Source organism: Aedes aegypti, chromosome 3 (assembly GCF_002204515.2).
Source record: "Aedes aegypti strain LVP_AGWG chromosome 3, AaegL5.0 Primary Assembly, whole genome shotgun sequence".
In the NCBI taxonomy this organism is placed as follows: Eukaryota; Metazoa; Arthropoda; class Insecta; order Diptera; family Culicidae; genus Aedes; species Aedes aegypti.
Genome location: NC_035109.1, coordinates 366,610,855 through 366,627,515, shown reverse-complemented (window position 1 = coordinate 366,627,515; position 16,661 = coordinate 366,610,855). Strand labels below are relative to the sequence as shown.

General features: G+C 36.0%; 1 protein-coding gene across 7 annotated transcripts in view; it reads left to right on the top strand.

The window, feature by feature from the left end:
- Positions 1-16,661, top strand: part of LOC5564596 (neurogenic protein mastermind) — a 426,767-nt gene that overhangs the window by 364,366 nt on the left and 45,740 nt on the right. The gene's annotated exons all lie outside the window — the stretch shown is intronic.

Genomic DNA, 16,661 nt, shown 5'->3' with positions numbered 1-16,661 from the left:
GACCGTTGCCTAACATTCTGTGGGATAAACGTGATTATTAATAAAGCTGCATTAACAACCAGGTTCCTCTAGAGCATATGAGTATGCATGATTTTCTATTAGGATTTCAACTCAAGATTCTGGTTGAAGTTCTAGCCAAATTAGCCAAGCCAAAGTTAATTTAAATTTAAGAGATTTTAAAACATATTGGAATACCCTCAGTAATTTAGCTGAAATTATCTAAGGCTTATGGTTGCAATGCGATAGTTATTTGCTTATGTGTTCAACTGAAATACTCTTAGCATTGTGATTACAATCTCTCCAGGACTCTTATTGAGGTTCCGGGTCATTTGGCCGAACGCCATTTGGCCGAATGCCGTTTGGCCGAACGCCATTTGGCCGAAAGGGTCATTTGGCCGAATGCCGTTTGGCCGAAAATTGAAACAATAGGTAACGGTAACAGTTAGCATGTAATTGAAATGAATTTCAAAGTTGAATTTCGGAGATTAGCTTATTTTTGAAGAAGAATAAATCATCATTATGAGTCCAAGCAACAGTCAGAGCTGAAAGAAGAACATCCTTAATGTAAGCAACTATTCACTTCTCTACTAGCCGCAACAGCTGCCAGTTGTGGTTTTTCTCATTGCGTTTGTAGTCAACTTTTGAAAATGACTAAAACGGTTTACGACTTACTCGTCCTTCTGCAGGATCGGTTTGCTTAGGTTCCCCAAGAATCGTACTTAGAATATTATTTTATGGTTCTAGCAATCAAATCAACAGTTAGCTTCTTAGCCGTGAGTGTACGCCGAGTCAAGTGATTTACGGCTTCAAGCAAACAACGGTGCAGAGTTCAGTTCAAACGTAGCAATCTTAATTTTGGAAGAGAATAACATCTCTAATAATCCTGGTGCTGTTTTGAATAAGTCTCTAAGAACATTTATAATACGTTCTTAACGCCTTAATTCCAATAATTATGAAAGAACAGCCTTTGGTAAAAAGAAGGAAAAATCTCATATGAAAATATAAGCAACGGTAATGCAAATAACTATTATATTAGTACAACTACGAAGAACTGATTTAAAGAACAATAGCTCTTGAAAAAACAGCCTTTTTGACAAACGAATAAAAAAAAATCTATAAAAGCATCAGCAAATGTATTGCGAATGATCTTTAGATCAGTATAACCACAAAGAACTGCCGATGATTTAAAGAAGGTACAATTCCAAATCAAAATATAAGCGAAATATTTGCCAATAGTAATGAAACCAGAAGAACTCGAAAGAATAGCCTATGTTTGAAAGAAGTAAAAATTTCGGATGAAATAATTGGAAATTATCTTAAACTTCAGCACACCGTTGATAACCCAAAAACGAACCAATCATCAGCTTAGAGTCTTGAAACGGTGTGAAGTTCACAACTTCGTCCTGAATTGACAAGTCACATCTATCACAGTTATTGGACCACGCTTCAGAATCCTACACATCAGTGTTGATGCAATTGGATTATTTTTTGTTAGTAATTCGGCCAAACGGCATTCGGCCAGATGGCATTCGGCCAAACGGCGTTCGGCCAAATGGCCGGACACCCTTATTGAAATCTCTTAAGGATTATGATTTAAATCTTCCCATACTTCCATCGTAATCGTCGCAGAAATCTGACTGGATTTTTCTTAAAATTATTATCGGAATCCATCTAAAAACTTTTCAAGATTTCTCAGGAATCTAGCAGTAATCTCTCCAGGATTCCAATTGTAGTACATCAGGTATTCAAATTGGTATTCTCCAATTATTCTAACTGTGGCTTTTCTAGTTTTCAAATTGAAACTTCATCTATTCTTACAGCCATTCCCTAAAAAACCGAGTGGGTCACCGAATTCCGTGAAAATTTGCTACATTGTTCCTTATCCGGAATAAGGATACACGTGTTTTTGGATTTTTTTAGTATGACCATTTCCGAAATAAGGTGACCAGAAAAATCGCGACTTTGCAAAATTTTAATTTTTTAAAAATCATAACTTTTGAACCACTTGACCGATTTTCAATTTTCTTGGACGAAATGAAAGCTGAAGATTTACCTTCTTCCATTTATTTTTGAATTTCCTAAAACTCTAGTTGATTGATAAATACAAATCAGTATTAACATCAACATCAGACATCGGTTTCCGGCATCTACTCATCGGTCCCGTTCCAAAAATACCCAAATTTAGTGGGTTTTAAGTGATTTTCTCAAACCGGAAGTCGCTATCTTGGATTCCAAAACGGCATCAGACATCGATTTCCGGCATCTGCTCGTCGGTTCCGTTCCAAAAATACGCTACTAAATTAGTTCTCGTGGGTCGTTATCAGGCAGGAGCGTAAATGGATTTTTTGGAGTTTAAAAAGAGGCGTTATTTGGAATTTCGAGCGTAAAAAGAGGGAGCGTAAAATAAGTGAGCGCAAAAAGAGGTTTGACTGAACATCAAAAACATATTCCGGATAATCGAGTCTAAAATTCCGGATAATCGAATCCCGGATAATCGAGTCACCGGATAATCGAGTCCGACCTGTAGTACGTTTATTTTTAGAGATTTGGTTTCTTTTTTAATGCAAGTCTTTGAAAAGTCTCTTATTTTTGGAAGGTTAAAGTATCTGTTTTTAACCGAAATGGTATCTGAAGTATCTGTTTTTCCTTATTGAATCCTGATGCAAAATTGTATAGACTCCAAAGAAACCTTTGAATGATTCCCCTAGGTAAAGCTTCAGGAATGATCATAGTGATTTTATTCAGAATACTTTCAGGGTTTCCTACAGGGATCTCTCCATAAATTACTCTAGAGACTTCTCTACTAATGCTCCCAGAAATTCTTCCAGCGATTCCTCCTTGTTCCAGAATTTGCTCCAGGAAATTGTTGAGAACTCCGAAGCTACTACCTCTAGTAATTTCCTCAGGTATTACTTTGTTTATTTTTTTTTTTTTTCAAAACTATCCTACAATTTGCTTCAGATATTTTTTCACAAATCCTTTAACCGAATTCTCCAGTTGGTTGTTACTCTAGGAGATCTTCCAAAGATTTGTAAAGAATTTCTTCCAAGGAAATCCAAAAAAGTTTTTTTCTGGAGTTTAAAATAAATGTTTATGTTTTTTTAAGAAACCCTGCAAAAATTTCTTCAGTACTTCATCCAACTCCTGCAGTTATTTCCAAAAAAAATCTTTTAAAATTTCTCAAAAATACTCACGCAATCTTCAAAAACTAAACATTACATATACTTTGCAATTGGATTAAATAAACAAATTGAAATTAAAATAAATAAACACGTCTTCTCTGTGAGAATCGAACTCACGACTCCCTTATCTCTAGTTAAGGCGCGTTACCCCTACGCCACGAGAGGACTCGTGGACGCAGAAGTTAACCTGAATTTGGTTTCAGCTCAATAATCACGTGGTCCTTTTCCCCAAAGAGCTCCTCTTTCGGAAGAATTATATGCCCATCCAAACACAACGCTTTCTATCTTCTTTTTTGAGATCAGGGAGTCGTGAGTTCGATTCTTATCCTTAAAACTTACACATGTTTTTTTTTATTCTACCCCATTACCCCGAATGATATTTCCCCGAATGCCATCACCCCGAATTCCATTACCCCGAATTCCATCACCCCGAATGCTATTTCCCCGAATTTACAATTGTCTTGACATTATGATATTGATGACATTTCCCCATCATATCGGAATTCGGGGTAATGGCGTTCGGGTTAATGACATTCGGGGTAATGGGATTCGGTGTAATGGGGTAGAATCGTTTTTTTAGAGGTTACTGTTTTGTTTAAGAAATATCTTACGGATGTTCTTAACATGTTGTTCGGGTTTATTTTTCAGAAAAATTTTCTTGACATTTCCCTGGAGACATTCCTGGAAGAATTCATGGAAAAAAAACTTTCAAGACTTACTTGAAAAACTCTCAAAGAATTACTGAAGGGATTTCTGAAGAAATTTTGAAAGGAACCTCTAGTGCAATTGCTGAAGAAATCTTTAAAGAAAAGTTAAAGTCGTATATAAATCCAGGAAAACAATTTTATAGGAAACCCCTTGAAATTTCTGGAGAAGTTAAAGATTGAGTTTTAGAACACGTTTTGACCGGGAATCCTGGAGGATATGCCTGGGAAATCGATGGACAAATCACTGAATAATATCTTGGAGGAATTAGGACTTTCTTGAAAATAAAATCTCAAAGAATTTGTAGAGGGATTCAAATGATTTCGGAAATATTTGTTTGATAAATTTAATTTCTGTGTGCCTCTTTGGAAAAATCCAGGTTAAAATCTGAAGGAGTCCTAAAAAAATCCGGGAAATAGTAGAAGGAGTTCAGAACTCCGAATATCATCTTCCGAATATTCCAAATTACATTAAACATAATCTAGATCTTAGAAAAATTCTGAAAAAAAGTTTCAAGTTTGTGACTATTCAAGAATTTTGATTCAAATCTTTCCAGGATTAGAACAGGAATCATCCTGCAATTAACAAGATATTTACAAGCATTTCAAACGGAATCCAGAATTAATGCAACTAAAACTCTTATGGGATTTTGGGATTTTGAAATTTTCAAAGGAATCAAATATCCGATGGAACTTATTCAGACATATATGTGGCGGAAATCGTTCTACGATTGCAAACCCTCTCTCGATTATTACCATTTACCAGGGTGAAACTAGAATGTTATTATATACTGCATCATAATGAACTACTAGTTTTTGGCGAGAAATTTTACTGACTTTTCAGTCTTTTTTTTTTTGGCAATTCCAAACAATTGGCAAAAATTACTGAACAAATTTTACAGTCGATTTATCAGTTACAGATAGTTGACGTTAAAATATGGCCTATTGCAGACTGCCCATCCACAAGGCCGACCTTGCAGCTATCCACCGAAACTGACATGCTTCTTGCCATCTCGATGCTCTGCCTCAACGTAACTCAGGTGTTCATCGTAGTTCTTCTTCCACCTTTTAATCATTTCTTGTTTCAAACTTCAAGATACATCAATCCTCATCCCGACACATTTCCGCTTGTGGTATGTTGTAGGTTGTGCTGACAATTCTATTCAGCCTTTCTAATTCCGGGATCCTTTAATGTTTCAATCACTTCATATTGTGATTCATTCTCATCTGAAGCCGTTTTGAAATCTTTTATAAAAATACTTGGATATCTGGTGAAACTTTTTGGGAGATGGTCGTTCCCAATCGAATCCTTGATAAACCTGTGAAGAAGTGTGCTTCGAGGAATCCTGATTACATCCTTGTCGAATTTGTAACAAGATAATAAGAAAATCACTGGATTACATACTATCGGATGTTTGTTGGGTTTATGTAAATATAATTGGCCTATTGTTCCAAATATCCTAGGCATATTCTCGGAATCTTCGGTGAAACAATACCACAAACAATTCTTGTACAATCATCAGCGAATCGGCGATTTCCAGTGTATTTAATGAAAGATTTTTTTCTGATTTTTAGATCCACAGGAAATTCAAGAAGAGATCCATGACGGATCTCTGTTAGAAGATTCGTGACGAAATGTTGTGAGGAAATTTTCAATCGTCCTTTTTCGTGGATTCATCAGTCAGATATAGAGATTATCAGATTGACAGTTTAGAAGATGTGTTGGCCAGATTCACGAAAGCAGTCTCTTTACATACTCCTGATACCATACACAATTATTGCTGGTTCTTAGATAAACTATTTGTTTCATCAATGCAATAGTGTGCAGAACTGCTTGAGCACTTCCAGGATTCAATTTGGCATGGGGGTTTTTGTCGGCTGAATTGTCTGAAACTTTGCAATAAGAAACGTTTCAGTACGACGCATATTATGGCCAAATATGAACTCTTAGTATTCAAAAAACCCTCTGCCAAAGTGAATTACTGGGAAACTTTCTATTATCAGGTTATAAATATTTCTCAAGATATCTCTGGAGAATTCTGCTTATATCATGGAAGGTATTTCGGGTATTTGGTAACGAATCCTTTTTGAGAGTCTTCTTAGAATATCATTAGAAAAAATATTGGAGAAATTATTGAAAAACACGATGAAAATTTATGGGAAAATTTTTTTGGAAATTTTTTTAACAATACTAATAATACTACTGCCTGTTACATAGAAATAGAGCGGATAGTGAAATGGGATTTTGAATGTGTTAGCAAGCGGATGAAATTATTTCATGTTGAGAAATTCTGTATACCGTTTTGATTCATATTACGGACACTTAAGGCCTCAGGGAAGTATAACTCAGCATAGGGCATATATCATCATTATGTATGATCCCTCAGCGTTATCGAGCGTCGGAAACCCTAAACTTTCGAATGGTGAGTAAAGAATACGCTTCCGCAACTTGGGTTATTTTAAATAAATCAAAATGTGTAGCCTTTTTATTATTATTATTCCGGACGCTTCCTCACTTCTGCCTCATATTCCGAACACTTAGATTTGAATTCCGGACAGCTCATGGAAATCATTGATAGAAAAGTCAAATCATCAATTGAAATCGTCAAACCACTAAAAAGACGTCTAAGGCAGTTGGGCATTATAAATTTGCGTAGATATTTATAGAAAAAGCTTAATAAAACGAGCCTCGAAAGTATGAACTTTTGAACGGCAAAAATTGAAACATTTCGTGTGAAATGTTTCCCATACAAAGTACAGTGTCCGGAATTTGAAGCTGTCCCCAATATGAATCAAAACGGTATTGCCTACAGATTCAAGAAGTTTACTTCAATATGTAAGTTACCAAATTCATGGTAGATTATTCGAAAAGGAAAAGCATTTCTTCAAAACATATCAATTGATTTCGGTAAAAAAATACTGATAATATTGTGAATATTCCAATTCGCCCAGAAGAACTTCAAACAGAATGCTAATTAAAGATTTTGGAGAAATTTTTCAATCAGAAGATTCCAGTCAGAATTCTTGACGAGCGAGAGCCCACGCTCGTCCAGCATTATGACTGGAACCTTTTAAGGCTTCCGATAGGAAAACTTCTTTAAAATCTTTGATAAGAATTCTGCTTGAATTTCTACTGGTGTTCTAATTCGAATACCGTAATCCGGGGTACCATTAATCGGAATGATTCATCTCGTAAAAAGTTCGCATTATCATTTATTGATGGAACATTTCCAAACCATGAATGGTGCTTCCCTTTCTTATATTCATGAGCTAATAAAAGTGATGATTTTTGCGAAAATTCCGTTTATCTTCTACGTAAATTTGGCAACTTTCGAAACAATGGTTTTAATGGTTAAGGATGGCACTACCAAACATTCATGTCTCACATAAGTTCTGTAAACGATATGATCAAGGAAAATGCGGTTCTTTCTAAAAACGGCATCGCCGAAAACGATTCCGTTGTCAAAACTTTCATAAGTATGTTAAATTAGGCAACATTACCGAATTACTGTTAAGAATGTAAATTTACCTTAGGAAATTGCCTACCTCTAGGTGTATTCCGTGGTTCGAGGTGTTTCTAATTTTAAAATAACTCGAAAAGTAAATGACTTATACGCGTTTGGCCTTCATATTCGGCTTCAGGGGCCATGATTTAAGTTAGTAACGACATATTCAATATTACCGAACGTTGTTTACATAAGTGATCAATGTTACTCCATACCAGCTAAATCAAAAAATCGCCTAAAACATTTTTTTTTGAACATTCTTAAATCGTTCAAAATACAAAATGAAGTATATAGTCACGAGCTATAGGGGACAGTACTTGTTTTAAAAATATAAAATTTGGAACATTTGCATTTTCAAACGAAATATTTAAGAAATATTCAAAAAAATATCAATGTTACCCCGGATTACGGTATTCACAATATTATCAGTATTTCTTCCAGAAGTCAATTGACATATTTCCAAAGAAGTTCTTTTCCTCTTCGAATAATCTTCAAAAAAATGTGTAACTGACATATTGAAAAAAAAAAAACTTCTAGAATCAAGTAGGCAATATACAGAATTTCTCCCCATGAAATAATTTCATCCCCTTGCGAACAGATTCGAAATCCCATTTCACTATCCGCTCTATCTCCATGTAACAGGCAGCAGGATCACTTTCGTAATCAAACCGCATCATTTACGCTTATCACATGAATATTTAATACCATCATCGTCGTCATTACCGTTTCGCGTTTGCCACCCATTGTGCTTTAAATTCATTTCCACCTGCTTTAGCCCCAACCTCCTGCTCGCGCTTCCCTCACGGATCTCGAGTGAATCCATCCTGAAGGCAGTCCGCGCAATTCTCCTCATTGAAACGAAGCTGTTCTCGCTTTTAATTAGGAAAGAATTTCTCTCGATAAAACTTTTTGCCCTCCGTCCTCCTCCCCCTCGCGGTCTGTAACCGTTCGCGGATGAGGCTTTGAATTAATACATCTTCCCCAGTACGACAAAAGGTCGAAAATGATTTATATGATAAGAAATTTTTCTTGGAGAAAAGCATTTTGACCTTTTTTCCCATTCCTTTTCCACTTCGACTTGTTTTCCTCTCTATCTTTTGTCTTTTGGCGTTTTATCTTTCGACCTTTTGTCTTTCGGCCTTGTGCCTTTTCGATCTTTTGTCATAGGTTTTCCAATGCCCAAACCTAATGAAGAGATTGCAATTTTTCAAGCCCGAAAACTTCGAAGGACGCCTTTCTCTCAACGTAGAAAGCGTCTATCAAAAAATGGTCAGCTTCTTCGCAAAAGCTCGCCAGGAAAAATACAACTTGACGGCTGATTTCACTTGCAATTTGGAACATATTCACCCGCCCCCCTCAAGTCGACTCACTACTGCCAGAGCATCATCAATAGGGTGAGCCAAAAATTTACTTTATTGGAAATGTTTGATTCTTTTAGTACATTATTATTTGGAATCATCAAAAGCAGTTGGTTAGAGATTGAGGCCCCAAGTTTTCTGACAAAGAGCAATTTCGGGACACTCTAACCATCCGCCAGAAGTGAACTCTCACTTCGCTTGCTTTGAACCTAACGGCGCGCGGTTGTTAGGTGAAGAGTGGCACGGCTAGGTACCGTTTTGATTCATATTACGGACAGCTTCAAATTCCGGACACTCTCGTTTGTATGGGAAACATTTCACACGAAATGTTTCAATTTTCGCCTTCCAAAAGTTCTCATTTTTGAGGCTCGTTTTATCAGGTTTTTTCCATAAATATCATTGCAAATTTATAATGCCCAACTACCTTAGACGTCTCTTAAGTGGTTGAACGATTTCAATTGATGATTTGACTGTTCCATTAATGATTATCATGAGCTGTCCGTAATTCGAATCAAAGCGTCCGGAATATGAGGCAAAAGTGAGGGAGCGTCCGGAATAAGAATCATGAAAAGGTCACACGTTTTGATATATTTAAAATTATTCAAGTTGCGGACGCGTATTCTTTACCCACCATCCGAAAGTTAAGGGCTTCCGACGCTCGATAACGCTAAAAAATCATACAGAATGATTTATTTTGTATGGTCCAAGCTGGGTTATACTTCACTGAGGCCTTAAGTGTCCGTAATATGAATCAAAACGGTATACGACTACGGCACTAGCACACGTATCATGACTATGAGCAAATCGCTCCAACCACACTGCGCATGGAAGCTCACTCCGAGCATCATCGGTGTCGTGTGGCGCGAAATGGAACCACACGAAAAGGAAGCAAATTCTTCCGCTCGGTTCTGAGCACCTGATTCGGTGTCGGATAGTGTTCTCACTTGTTTCACCAACACAGCACAGCAAATACGGCCAGTGTCGCATCGCGCTTGCCGAAGGTGCCACCTCGCCAGAAGAGAGTCCTCTATATAGTGAATAGTGAGACAGCTCGGCAGCAGTGAGTGTGAGTGTTCGTCGTCAGCTGGTTGGGTTCGGTAGATCCTCCTATCGGTGGTGGTGTCCTAGAGTGACATACCAGTTCAGCAGCGATGTTTCTAGAGTTACCTACCTACAACTAAAGCACTTGATATGGCACGAGTCATAGCTCTAGAAACACCTCCAATGGTTCTGGATGCCTCGTGCGATTTAAACTTTACGCTTGAAGGTGGGGAGAAAATCTGTTCGGTTTTAGTGGAATCAGTTTGGTGAGTGCAAATCGGTTTTGCACTCATTGTGGAGTTTTAGCAGCAATATATTCGCTATGGGTTGAACCGTTGGTAGACAGTCCACGGTGTGTTTCGTAGAACAAATTTATTACAAAAAAATAGGTAAGTCTGAAACTTCGCCACAATAAAGTCTAGGTCTCTCGCGTTCATTTGCTGCAAAAACCAAAAAAATCGGTCGGGGGGTCTAGAGTAAACTTTTTTTTTATTGATTTCGAGGGACTTGCACATATGTTTGTATTTGCGTATATCTCGGGTCAAAATTTAAAAATGTTTGAGAATCCATTCTCCCATTTGTTCCTTGCCATTCTTACTATAACAATAGTGTTCTGTGAAGTTTTCAGCTTTCTACGAGGTGATTTAAAGGTTATTTGAAGGCCCAAAGACAATGTTACGGTTTACGTGGAAATTACTATGAAGAAATTTTGAGATATGTTCCAAACACGCTTGTACTGTAATGTACAAACACGCTTGTACTGTAAGTACAAACTTATTATCCCATTGTAAAAACTCATTCTTCAAACTATAATAAAGAAACTTGCTGAAGAGAGAAATTCAATCCGACGGATAGCAGAAGAGATATTCATGAGTTTGTTTGCAATTATTTAGATTTATATGGGATTATAGCCCTGCAAAATGTACAAAAATCACAAACAAAATAAGCTCAAAGGAATTTGTTTCTTCAGTAACATCTTTCATTAAGGTATGAAGAATGATTTTTCAATATGTGATGATAAGTTTCTACTTACGTTACAGTACTAGCGTATTTGGAACATTTCTCAAAATTTCTCCATAGTAATTTCCATATAAACCTACATTGTCTTTGGGCCACCTTCAAATCACCACCTAGAAAGCTGAAAATTTCACAGAACACTATTTTTATGGTAAGGATGCTAAGGAGCATAGGGGAGATTGGATTTTCTAACAATTTTAAAGTTTGAATCGCCCTAATGTACATATGTTTGAATGTATATATAAATGAATGTACGTATGTATATCTATAAGTAAATATTTAAGTATACTAGAAATACTGGAGAATGGATATTAGTCGAGATTTCAGTGCTTTGTTTTTTTCAAATGCGACCGGTAATTTTATAAAACTGTTATCCATCTATTAGTATCCACCTATTATAATAACAAATAAAGCAACTATTTAAATTAAATTAAATCAAATTATCAAAATTTGTAATTTATGGTCAAGAAAGTAATACATTTGAAAAGATTCTGGTATTTCACTTTTGTATCGCCATCTCGCATAATTTAAAATCTCGTCCTAAAAACAATAGGTGACCAGGTGTGTAACTTGTTATTACTGAGCAAACGAATGGATTTACACTTCATTTCACAATGCTAAAATGAAGAAAAGATCCTCCTCTGTCTCCCGGCGGTGACAGTTTTGATTTTGGTCCGTTTATCTGCATAATAACGAGCTACACCCTCGGTTACCTATGGTTTTTAGAGTGAAGATACATAGAAGCCAAACCTCGAATTTTCAAAAGCACAAGTCTAGAGAAGCAGACAACCGGTAGCTCACTGGTCACTGGTAGCTGGTAGCGACCAATTAATAAAATGTTCAACGCATAAGGTTGTCAGGTTCTTTAGATTTGTGCTCTTGAAAATTCGAGGTTTGACTTCGATGCATCTTCACCTTAGGACGAGATCATAAGTTATACGAGAAATATTTCCTAATAACTTCTTACATCATTATGACCAATTTAAGTACGATTTTCAAGGGTTTTTGTAGGAAATATTTAAAATGATGCTTGAGACAGTTTTGCGATTATGCATGATATCATATGTCATGTATGCTTTTTTACAGCCCTTTTGACCAAGAACAACTTTAATTTTCATGCCAAGGTATGCAAATGGTTTAATTTTGCATTTTGTCCCGTATCTCCATACGTTCAACGTAATGCCGATCGGTGCAAAAACACATATCCATAAATACTTTACACAAAACAAAAAAAAAAAGGTTCTGGACCCCCCGACCGATTTTTTTGATTTTGGTCTCAAATGAAAGAGCAAAGTCTAATTGTTTTTAGTTTGAAATTTCAGACTTACCTATTTTTTTGTAATAAAGTTGCTCTACAAAGACACCGTGAGTCCCCTATAGTGGCTTATTATGGTCGTTTTACTCTAAATCGTTGCAAAAAATATTCGTTCGATTTTGTTAAAAAATATCGAAATAAACAGGTTCGATTTTAATTTAAGCTCCCTAAAATATACCTATTGTACCTATAGTAGCAGTACTAAGAGATATTTTTTTATTAAACAAAATGAAGGAAGAATTAAGTACATTTTAATATCGATCGAATACTTTTGATCTATTCATTTGAGGAATAATATAGAAGGTTTGTAAAAATATGATTCTGATATGTGTTATGCCTATGCTACTATAGGAACAGCTATTAGAAATACACATTTGGTTTTTGTTACTTTATTAAGATGGATTTTATTAAATTTATTTATTTATTTATTTATTTATTTGTCGTCAATCAATAGTAGACCGTTTCATTACACACTAATTTTACATGTTTTTCTTATTTCTAACAGGAATTATAAAGGAACATTTTATGCTGCAATGTTTTATAAACGAGTTTACAATCATCGAACTGAATTGAAATATCGCTTCAATTTGGTTTTTGTCGTTGTGAAGTCAATACTAGCGCAATGTTTATTATATGTTGCCATCATCTGATTAAGAGGCCCATATTTGGCATAGTTAGTACGATGATGGCACGTAAGGAATATATTCCGGTTTCGCAGTTGTCGGAAGGGTGCATAAAAATTTAGTTTTGCTAAGAGTTCTGCGGAGTCAATACGATGTGAAACAATATCATTTACGAAGGACACCATTGCGAATTCACGACGCACTTTTAGAGTTTGTATGTTGATAAGCATGCAGCGTGCTTTATAAGAAGGTAGAGGAAATCTTGTCCAACCTAATTTACGTGGGGCAAACAGTAGGAATTGTTTTTGTACTGATTCTATCCGTTCTTCATGTGTTATTGAAAAAGGAGACCAAACTACACTACAATATTCAATTATTGACCTTACATATGCAGTATATAACGTTTTAATTGTGTACGGGTCATGGAAACTATAACTAAACGGTTTTATGAATCCAAGCATGTTATTTGCTCTGTTGATGATTGTATTATAATGATCAATGAATGTTAGTTTTGAATCTAAGATGACACCTAAGTCTCTGACTCTGTCACATTTTACCACTGGCTGATTTCCTAGGGTGATTGCAACGTTTGGTGTGTCTCGTTTTCTACTAAAAGCTATTAAGTTACATTTTTTTACATTCAATTGCAGCAGGGATTTATTACACCAGGTGTAGAAGACTTTTATTTCATTTTGGAATATATTTATGTCCTCTTTATTAATAATTTCTAAATAAAGTTTCATATCATCAGCGTATATCAGAACTTTTATGTGTTTAAGGATCAAAGAGATGTCGTTGACAAACAGTATGAAGAGAAGAGGGCCCAAATGGGAACCTTGAGGGACTCCATAGGTGACTTGAATGGGATTCGATTTACTTCCTTTGAATCTAACTATTTGTTGACGGTTGGTTAAGTAGGACTCAATCCATTTCAGAAGATTAGACTCTATTCCTAGTTTTTGTAATTTGAATAGTAGCATAGGTATATCAACGCGGTCAAATGCTTTACTGAAGTCAGTATAAAGTGCCTCTACATGGTGACCATTATCCATTGCAGTGAGTGTGTAATTGACAAATTCTATTAGATTTGTATTTGTTGAACGTCCTTTAAAGAATCCATGTTGAGCATTTGTTATTCTGCTTTTAATTTGATTGAATAGTTTTTCATTAATGATTGCTTCGAATAGTTTAGGAATACAAGAAATAATGGCAATACCACGATAATTCCTTATGTCAGATTTTTTTTCCATTTTTAAAGATGGGTACCAGGTATGAGCTTTTCCATGATTTTGGAAAAGTACCAGACTCTAATGACATGTTAAAAAGCCAAAACAATGGAGTTGTAAGTTCTACAGCTAAGCTCTTCATGAATAATGGTGGAATTCCATCTGGTCCAGACCCTTTTGAAACATCTAACTTATTCAAGCCTTCCATGACGTCCTTTACGTTGATATGACTGATTTCAATGTCTCTAGTAAATTCTGGTAAGAAATCAAAGTAATTGCAATCGCGGTCTTCATCATCAAAAGTAGTATAGATTTCTTGAAAGAAAAATGCAAAAAGATTGCAAATTTTCTCGGAGCTATCACCAACGTTTTTGTCAAGATGCATTATCGAGGGAAAATTATCTGACTTCAGTTTTGTATTGACGTAATTAAAGAAATTTTTTGGGCAAGATTTTATTTCATTTTCAGTTTTTAAGTTGTAATCCTCATATGCGTTATCTATGGCTTGATTAAGTAGATCACAAATTGATAGATAGCTTGTTAAGTTTTCATTATTGTTATTTCTTTTGTATTTTTTATGTGCTTTCTGCTTGCGGTTTTTCAAATTTTTTATTTGTTCATTGTACCACACTGGAGTCTTGGAATGGTTTCTTCGCCTTATTCTTTTTAATGGAACCTCGTCAAGAATAATTTCAAAAAACAATTTGTAAAATACGTCGACTGAGGCTTCGACATTTCTTTCGCTTCTTAAAATCGTTTGCCAATCTATCCTGTTTAACCTTTAAATTAAGTGGCACATGCAGTATTAATTACAAAAATATGAGTTTTCATGGTGAGCATATATTTTCCACAAAACCAAGATAAAAAGCTTTAAGATGACGTAAAAATAATGCCGCTGTTTTTTTTTTTAGATTTTAGAGGAATTTGGTAAACCGACCCTATATACAATCACACAAAATTGGAATGCTTCTGGAAAGTTTTACCCTCCTTGTTACGATCGTTTATAACTTCTATGCCTAATTGTTTCATGTTCTATGTAAACCATATGGAGCGCGAAACATATATGAGTAGAACGGAATAAACGTGAAATCAGAGGAAAATACGCTTAGCTTTTGACGTTAACTACGTCTTACGGCAATATACTGGGTGTCAATTGAAAATCTAAAATTTTGCGACCGTCACGAAATTATGTAAGATTTTGAACGCTAATAACTCAGTCATTTATCGATAGATTTTAAAAATTTTCCCACCATCGGTCGGAAATGTATACAACAATTTCCTCGAATGGAGAAAACTATTGAATATCGACAATAAACTATTGAAAATTTGGAAAATGTCGACTCCTTTCTTACGCAACCAATCACGTGCAAGCAGTTTTCCACGCTTCTTTTGCGTTCCGCTTCGCACTATAAAACCAGACCGATTCCTGCTTCTTCGCTCATTCTTCTTTTTGCCGTCAGACTGTGAACATGGTCGGCGAGCAAGTCTCGAGTGCCTTTCGCATTCCCAGCTCAGTTTTCAATGGAACGCGAATGGGACAACAACATGCCGCCACGACTGAAGCCGCTTGTTGAAGCGCCCATCGTCATCGCCACCGCAAACCTCATCGGGCGAGGAGGATTTCTACCAGTGCACCGTCAAAATGTGCCCGTGTTACGCAAATTCAACAATTCAATCGGCCCTTTCCGGAGCCAACAAATGTGTTTTAAAGAGTTAATTGTGTAATATTCCCTAATGTGTTTACCACATACTTGCTATAATTTCTTAATTCATCTCATAGCAGCATACAATAATTGATTCATTACGAATAATTGACAATACGGCAATTTGAGGATGTTTCCGAGGACGCTGCTGCAGTGCCGTCGGGTTGCAATAACAGCATAATGCTCATCTTGTACATCCCTTACCCAGACATCAGTTTCATATAGCCTATTTCCCAGATAAGAAAACGAAGAATTTGAAAGGAGGAGCATCACCTGCTATTCTAAGGGTATAAAGCATCCCTTCTTCGTTGAATTCGGTTTCATTCTGTTTTCGCTTTCGAGCTGGTAAGAGCTCCTCCAAACCTGCTCAGCTCCTCGCTACCAGAGGCAAGCTGTTTGTACGAGATGGCTGAAGAAAATCGACCAAAGCCGCTTGTTGAAGCGCACATCATCATCCGCACCGCAAATCTCATCGGGCGATGAGGATTGCAACCAGTGCGCCGTCAAAATGTGTCCGTGTTACGCAAATTCAACAATTCAATCGGCCCTTTCCAGAGCCAACAAATGTGTTTTTAAGAGTTAATTGTGTAATATTCCCTAATGTGTTTACCACATACTTGCTATAATTTCTTAATTCATCTCATAGCAGCATACAACAATTGATTTATTACGAATAATTGACAATACGGCAATTTGAGGATGTTTCAGAGGACGCTGCTGCTGTGCCGTTGGGATGCAATATATTTTCTATTGTTAAGGAAGGAACGATTCAAATATTACGTAACGCAAAATTTTATTTTAAACATATATATTTTATCAATTCACAAACCATTACATTCTGGATTATAACTAAAGGAAGGTTGCAATTATGACAATTGACTATAATACAAATGCAGCAAATTAAATGGCGTAGTTAACGTCATGCGGTCGTGTCTTGTACACAACCCCCACTGATTTTTATTAAAAACTGTAACATATTTCACCTG